This window comes from Arachis stenosperma, chromosome 6 (assembly GCF_014773155.1).
Source record: "Arachis stenosperma cultivar V10309 chromosome 6, arast.V10309.gnm1.PFL2, whole genome shotgun sequence".
Lineage (NCBI taxonomy): Eukaryota > Viridiplantae > Streptophyta > Magnoliopsida > Fabales > Fabaceae > Arachis > Arachis stenosperma.
The window spans coordinates 35,547,040-35,554,899 of record NC_080382.1 but is presented as its reverse complement, the minus strand read 5'-3'; the positions used below and the strand labels follow the sequence as shown (position 1 = coordinate 35,554,899).

The following is a 7,860-nucleotide window of genomic DNA, read 5'->3' as shown; positions in this document are numbered from 1 at the left end:
GTGACTCAGCTTTGCTAAAGTCCCCAATTAAAGGTGTCCAGGGTTCTTAAGCATACTCTTTTTGCCTTGGATCACAACTTTATTTCTTCCTTTTTTCTTTTTCTCTTTTTTTTTCTTTTTTTTTTCGTTTTTTTTTCGTTTTTTTTTTGTATTCACTGCTTTTTCTTGCTTCAAGAATCATTTTTATGATTTTTCAGATCCTCAGTAACATGTCTCCTTTTTCATCATTCTTTCAAGAGCCAACATTCATGAACCACAAATTCAAAAGATATATGCACTGTTTAAGCATACATTCAGAAAACAAAAGTGTTGCCACTACATCAAAATAATTAAACTGTTATAAAATTCAAAATTCATGCAATTCTTTTCTTTTTCAATTAAGAACATTTGTTTATTTAAGAAAGGTGATGGATTCATAGGACATTCATAACTTTAAGGCATAGACACTAATGATCATAAGACACAAACATGGACAACATAAAGCATAATTTTCGAAAAACAGAAAAATAAAGAACAAGGAGATTAAAGAACGGTCCACCTTAGTGATGGCGGCTTGTTCTTCCTCTTGAAGGCCTTATGGAGTGCTTGAGCTCCTCAATGTCTCTTCCTTGTCTTTGTTGCTCCTCTCTCATGATTCTTTGATCTTCTCTAATTTCATGGAGGAGGATGGAATGTTCTTGGTGCTCCACCCTTAGTTGTCCCATGTTGGAGCTTAATTCTCCTAGGGAGGTGTTTAATTTGCTCCCAATAGTCTTGTGGAGGAAAGTGCATCCCTTGAGGCATCTCAGAGATCTCATGATGAGTAGGGTCTCTTGTTTGCTCCATCCTTTTCTTAGTGATGGGCTTGAGGTCATGCCTTCTCAGTTGAACCGGCTTTCCTCTTGAATCTCTCTTCCATTGAGCGCCCTCTTCACAAATGTCTGTGAGGACTTGGTCCAACCTTTGATCAAAGTTGACCCTTTTTGAGTTTGAAAGGGACCTCATGGATCACCTTCTTCAAGGCCACAACTTCATAGAAGTGGTCTTGATGCACCCTTGAGATGAATCTCTCCATCTCCCATGACTCGGAGGTGGAAGCTTTTGCCTTCCCTTTCCTCTTTCTAGAGGTTTCTCCAGTCTTGGATGCCATAAATGGTTATGGAAAAACAAAAAGTAATGCTTTTACCACACCAAACTTAAAAGGTTTTCTCGTCCTCGAGCAAAAGAAGAAAGAAGAGAGTAGAAGAAGAAGAAATGAGGAAGAAGGGTATGGCTTTGTGTTCGGCCAAAGAGGGGGAGAAGTGGTGTTTAGGTTGTGTGAAAATGAAGGGGTGAAGAAGGGTTTATATAGGAGAGGGAGGCTTATGGTTTGGTCATGTATGGGTGGGTTTGGGAGGGAAAGTGGTTTGAATTTGAAGGGTGAGGTAGGTGGGGTTTTATGAAGGATGGATGTGAGTGGTGAAGAGAAAGATGGGATTTGATAGGTGAAGGGTTTTTGGGGAAGAGGTATTGAGGTGATAGGTGAATAGGTGAAGAAGAAGAGAGAGTGGTGGGGTTGGTGGGGATCCTGTGGGGTCCACAGATCCTGTGGTGTTAAGGAAAAGTCATCCCTGCACCAAATGGCATGCAAAAACACGTTTTGTGCCAAATCTGGCGTTAAACACCGGGCTGGTGCCCATTTCTGGCGTTTAACGCCAGGTTCTTGCCCTTTCCTGGCGTTTAACGCCAGTCTGGTGCCCCTTTCTGGCGTTAAACGCCCAGAATGGTGCCAGACTGGGCGTTAAACGCCCAATTGCTAGCCTTACTGGCGTTTAAACGCCAGTAGGTTCTTCCTCCAGGGTGTGCTATTTTTCTTCCTGTTTTTCATTCTGTTTTTGCTTTTTCAATTGATTTTGTGACTTCTTATGATCATCAACCTACAAAAAACATAAAATAACAAAAGAAATAGATAAAATATAACATTGGGTTGCCTCCCAACAAGCGCTTCTTTAATGTCAGTAGCTTGACAGATGGCTCTCATGGAGCCTCATATTTTCTCAGAGCAATGTTGGAACCTCCCAACACCAAACTTAGAGTTTGAATGTAGGGGTTCAACACCAAACTTAGAGTTTGGTTGTGGCCTCCCAACACCAAACTTAGAGTTTGACTGTGGGGGCTCTGCTTGACTCTGATTTGAGAGAAGCTCTTCATGCTTTCTCTCTATGGTGACAGAGGGATATCCTTGAGCCTTAAACACAAAGGATTTTTCATTCACTTGAATGATCAGTTCACCTCTATCAACATCAATCACAGCCTTTGCTGTGGCTAGGAAGGGTCTGCCAAGGATGATGGTTTCATCCATGCACTTCCCAGTCTCTAGGACTATGAAATCAGTAGGGATGTAAAGGTCTTCAATCTTCACCAAGACATCCTCTACAAGTCCATAAGCTTGTTTTCTTGAGTTGTCTGCCATCTCTAGTGAGATTCTTGCAGCTTGTACCTCAAAGATCCCTAGCTTCTCCATTACAGAGAGAGGCATGAGGTTTACACTTGACCCTAAGTCTCACAGAGCCTTCTTGAAGGTCATGGTGCCTATGGTGCAAGGTATGGAAAACTTCCCAGGATCTTGTCTCTTTTGCGGTAATTTCTGCCTAGACAAGTCATCCAGTTCTTTGGTGAGCAAAGGAGGTTCGTTCTCCCAAGTCTCATTTCCAAATAACTTGTCATTTAGCTTCATGATTGCTCCAAGGTATTTAGCAACTTGCTCTTCAGTGACATACTCATCCTCTTCAGAGGAAGAATACTCATCAGAGCTCATGAAAGGCAGAAGTAAGTCCAATGGAATCTCTATAGTCTCATTTTGAGCCTCAGATTCCCATGGTTCCTCATTGGGGAACTCAGTGGAGGCTAGTGCACACCCATTGAGGTCTTCCTCAGTGGCGTTCACTTCCTCTCCCTCCTCTCCAAATTTGGCCATGTTGATGGCCTTGCACTCTCCTTTTGGATTTTCTTCTGTATTGCTTGGGAGAGTACTAGGAGGGAGTTCAGTAACTTTCTTGCTCAGCTGTCCCACTTGTGCCTCCAAATTCCTAATGGAGGACCTTGTTTCAGTCATGAAACTTGAGTGGTTTTGATTAGATCAGAGACCATGGTTGCTAAGTCAGAGGTGTTCTGCTTAGAACTCTCTGTCTGTTGCTGAGAAGATGATGGAAAAGGCTTGCCATTGCTAAACCTGTTTCTTCCACCATTATTGTTATTGAAACCTTGTTGAGGTCTCTCTTGATTCTTCCATGAGAAATTTGGATGATTTCTCCATGAAGAATTATAGGTGTTTCCATAGGGTTCTCCTAGGTAATTCACCTCTTCCATTGAAGGGTTCTCAGGATCATAAGCTTCTTCCTCAGATGAAGCATCCTTAGTACTGCTTGGTGCATTTTGCATTCCAGACAGACCTTGAGAAATCAAATTGACTTGCTGAGTCAATATATTGTTCTGAGCCAATATGGCATTCAGAGTATCAATCTCAAGAACTCTTTTCTTCTGACTTGTCCCATTGTTCACAGGATTCCTTTCAGAAGTGTACATGGATTGGTTATTTGCAACCATTTCAATTAGCTCTTGAGCTTCTGTAGGCGTCTTCTTCAGATGAAGAGATCCTCCAGCAGAGCTATCCAAAGACATCTTGGATAGTTTAGAGAGACCATCATAGAAAATACCTATGATGCTCCATTCAGAAAGCATGTCAGATGGACATTTTCTGATCAATTGTTTGTATCTTTCCCAAGCTTCATAGAGGGATTCTCCATCCTTCTGTCTGAAGGTTTGGACTTCCACTCTAAGCTTACTCAATTTTTGAGGTGGAAAGAACTTTGCCAAGAAGGCATTGACTAGCTTTTCCCATGAGTCCAGGCTTTCTTTAGGTTGTGAGTCCAACCATGTCCTAGCTCTGTCTCTTACAACAAAAGGGAATAGCATAAGTCTGTAGACCTCAGGGTCAACCCCATTAGTCTTGACAGTGTCACAGATTTGCAAGAATTCAGCTAAGAACTGATGAGGATCTTCCAATGAAAGTCCATGGAACTTGCAATTCTGTTGCATTAGAGAAACTAATTGAGGCTTAAGCTCAAAGTTGTTTGCTCCAATGGCAGGGATAGAGATGCTTCTCCCATAGAAGTCGGGAGTAGGTGCAGTAAAGTCACCCAGCACCTTCCTTGCATTGTTGTTGTTTTTGGCTGCCATGTGTTCTTCTTCTTTGAAGAATTCGGTTAGGTCCTCTACAGAGAATTGTGCCTTAGCTTCTCTTAGCTTTCGCTTCAAGGTCCTTTCAGGTTCAGGGTCAGCTTCAACAAGAATGCTTTTGTCTTTGTTCCTGCTCATATGAAAGAGAAGAGAACAAGAAAATATGGAATCCTCTATGTCACAGTATAGAGATTCCTTGAAGTGTCAGAGGAACAGAAAAATAGAAGGAAGAAGTAGAGAATTCGAACTTAATTAGATAGAGTTCGAATTGTGCATTGAGAAGGAGTGGTACTCCATAAATAGAAGGATGTGGGAAGAGAGGAAGAAGTTTTCGAAAATCAAGTGAAATATTTTGAAAACATTTTTGAAAAACCTTAAATGATTTTCGAAAATCAAGAGTGGAAAAGAAATCAAATAATTTTTGAAAAAGATTTTTGAAATTAGAAATCAAAAAGATATGATTAAAAACTGTTTTGAAAAAGATGTGATTAAAAAGATATGATAAAAAATTATGCTTTTAAAAAGATATGATTGAAAAGATATGATTTGAAAACAATTTTAAAAAGATTTGATTTTAAAAATTAATGACTTGCCTAACAAGAAAAGATATGATTCAAACATTAAACCTTTCTCAACAGAAAAGGCAACATACTTAAAATGTTCAATCAAATCATTAATTGTTAGTAAGTATCTTTGAAAAAGGAAAGAAATTGATTTTGAAAACATTTGATTGAAAAGATATGATTTGAAAAAGATTTGATTTTGAAAAACTTTGAAAACTTGAAAGAATTGATTTTGAAAACAAAATCCTCCCCCTTGTGCCATCCTGGCGTTAAACGCCCAGAATGGTGCACATTCTGGCGTTTAACGCCCAATGCACTACCTTTTTGGGCGTTAAACGCCCAACCAGGCACCCTGGCTGGCGTTTAAACGCCAGTCTGTCCTTCTTCACTGGGCGTTTTGAACGCCCAGCTTTTTCTGTGTAATTCCTCTGCTGCATGTTCTGAATCTTCAGTTCCCTGTACTATTGACTTGAAAATAGAACCAAGATCAAATAAACAATGCATGCAAGACTCCAAACTTAAAATTAGACACTAGACTCAAACAAGAAACATAAAATATTTTTGGTTTTTATGGTTTTGTAATTTTTTTTGTGCTTTTTCGAAAAATATATGAAAATAGAAAATAAAGGTTTCAGAATTCTCAATTTGGATTCCAGGAATCATTGCAATGTTAGTCTAAGACTCCGGTCCAGGAATTAGACATGGCTTCACAGCCAGCCAAGCTTTCAAAGAAAGCTTCGGTCCAAAACACTAGACATGGCCAATGGCCAGCCAAGCCTTAGCAGATCATTGCTCGAATAGCAAGATTGATAGGAATCAACAAGCTCTTGTGATGATAGGTTGAAACCTCGGTCCAATTAGAATAGACATGGCTTCTCAGCCAGCCAGACTTCAACAGATCATCATGAAACACTAGAATTTATTCTCAAGAACTCTGAAAAAAAATACCTAATCTAAGCAACAAGATGAACCGTCAGTTGTCCAAACTCAAAACAATCCCCGGCAACGGCGCCAAAAACTTGGTGCGCGAAATTGTGATCACTACACAACTTTGCACAACTAACCAGCAAGTGCACTGGGTCGTCCAAGTAATACCTTACGTGAGTAAGGGTCGATCCCACGGAGATTGTTGGTATGAAGCAAGCTATGGTCACCTTGTAAATCTCAGTCAGGCAGACTCAAATGGGTGTAGATGATGAATAAAACATAAAGATAAAGATAGAGATACTTATGTATATCATTGGTGAGAGCTTCAGATAAGCGAATGGAGATGCTTTGTCCCTTCCGTCTCTCTGCTTTCCTACTGTCTTCATCCAATCCTTCTTACTCCTTTCCATGGCAAGCTTATGCAAGGGTTTCACCGTTGTCAGTGGCTACCTCCCATCCTCTCATTGGAAATGTTCAACGCACCCTGTCACGGCACGGCTATCCATCTGTCGGTTCTCAATCAGGCCGGAATAGAATCCAGTGATTCTTTTGCGTCTGTCACTAACGCCCCGCCTTCAGGAGTTTGAAGCACGTCACAGTCATTCAATCATTGAATCCTACTCAGAATACCACAGACAAGGTTAGACCTTCCGGATTCTCTTGAATGCCACCATCAGTTCTTGCCTATACCACGAAGACTCTGATCTCACGTAATGGCTGGCTCGTTTGTCAGGCGAGCACTCGGTTGTCAGGCGATCAACCATGCATCGTGTATCAGGAATCCAAGAGATAAACACTAGAGCCTCGTATGCTTGTAGAACAAGAGTGGTTGTCAGTCACTTTGTTCATGAGTGAGAATGATGATGAGTGTCACGGATCATCACTTTCATCAAGTTGAAGAACAAGTGATATCTTGGACAAAGAACAAGCGGAATTGAATAGAAGAACAATAGTAATTGCATTAATACTCGAGGTACAGCAGAGCTCCACACCTTAATCTATGGTGTGTAGAAACTCCACCGTTGAAAATACATAAGAACAAGGTCTAGGCATGGCCGTGAGGCCAGCCTCCCAATAATCTAAGAACAAGATGTCCAAAGATGATCTAGAGATCTAAAGTGATCAAAAGATTCAAATACAATAGTAAAAGGTCCTACTTATAGGAAACTAGTAGCTTAAGAATTACAAAGATGAGTAAATGACATAAAAATCCACTTCCGGGCCCACTTGGTGTGTGCTTGGGCTGAGCAATGAAGCATTTTTCGTGAAGAGACTCTTCTTGGAGTTAAACGCCAGCTTTTATGCCAGTTTGGGCGTTTAACTCCCATTTTGGTGCCAGTTCCGGCGTTTAACGCTGGGAAATCTGAGGGTGACTTTGAACGCCGGTTTGGGCCATCAAATCTTGGACAAAGTATGGACTATCATATATTGCTGGAAAGCCCAGGATGTCTACTTTCCAACGCCGTTAAGAGCGCGCCAATTGGGCTTCTGTAGCTCCAGAAAATTCACTTCGAGTGCAGGGAGGTCAGAATCCAACAGCATCTGCAGTCCTTTTCAGTCTCTGGATCAGATTTTTGCTCAGGTCCCTCAATTTCAGCCAGAAAATACCTGAAATCACAGAAAAACACACAAACTCATAGTAAAGTCCAGAAAAGTGAATTTTAACTAAAAACTAATAAAAATATACTAAAAACTAACTAAATCATACTAAAAACATACTAAAAACAATGCCAAAAAGCGTACAAATTATCCGCTCATCACTAGGCGTATCATAATGATTAAAGACACAAGTGGTGAGATCAGAGGCTTAGAAGTATGAAATTTGGCTTTTAAAACTCAAAAATCAACTTTGGGATGAAAACAGGGCCATGCGTACGCGCACTCCACGCGCACGCGTGGATGGCCACAAAACTCATCGACGCGCAAGCGTCATACACGCTGACGCGCAGATTAAAAATCAGCCAAACGACATGTACGCATCAGCCGCGCGTATGCGCGGGTACATTTGTGCCCCAGGCACAAAACTGGCACAACTCTCGGGAAAATGGCTGGGCATTGGGTGCAACAGATCGACGCGCACGCGCACACGTGGATGGTGCCTTTTTGAAGAACGGCGCGTACGTGTCAAGTGCGCTACGCGCGGAGGGTCATTCTGCTAAAAATTTTCTAAGTT

General features: G+C 41.1%; 1 non-coding gene across 1 annotated transcript; it reads left to right on the top strand.

The window, feature by feature from the left end:
- Positions 1–3,697: 3,697 nt before the first annotated feature.
- LOC130937718 (small nucleolar RNA R71) lies at positions 3,698–3,801 on the top strand. Its single transcript, XR_009068922.1, has one exon. It is a non-coding gene; the product is annotated as a small nucleolar RNA R71 (small nucleolar RNA).
- Positions 3,802–7,860: the final 4,059 nt, after the last annotated feature.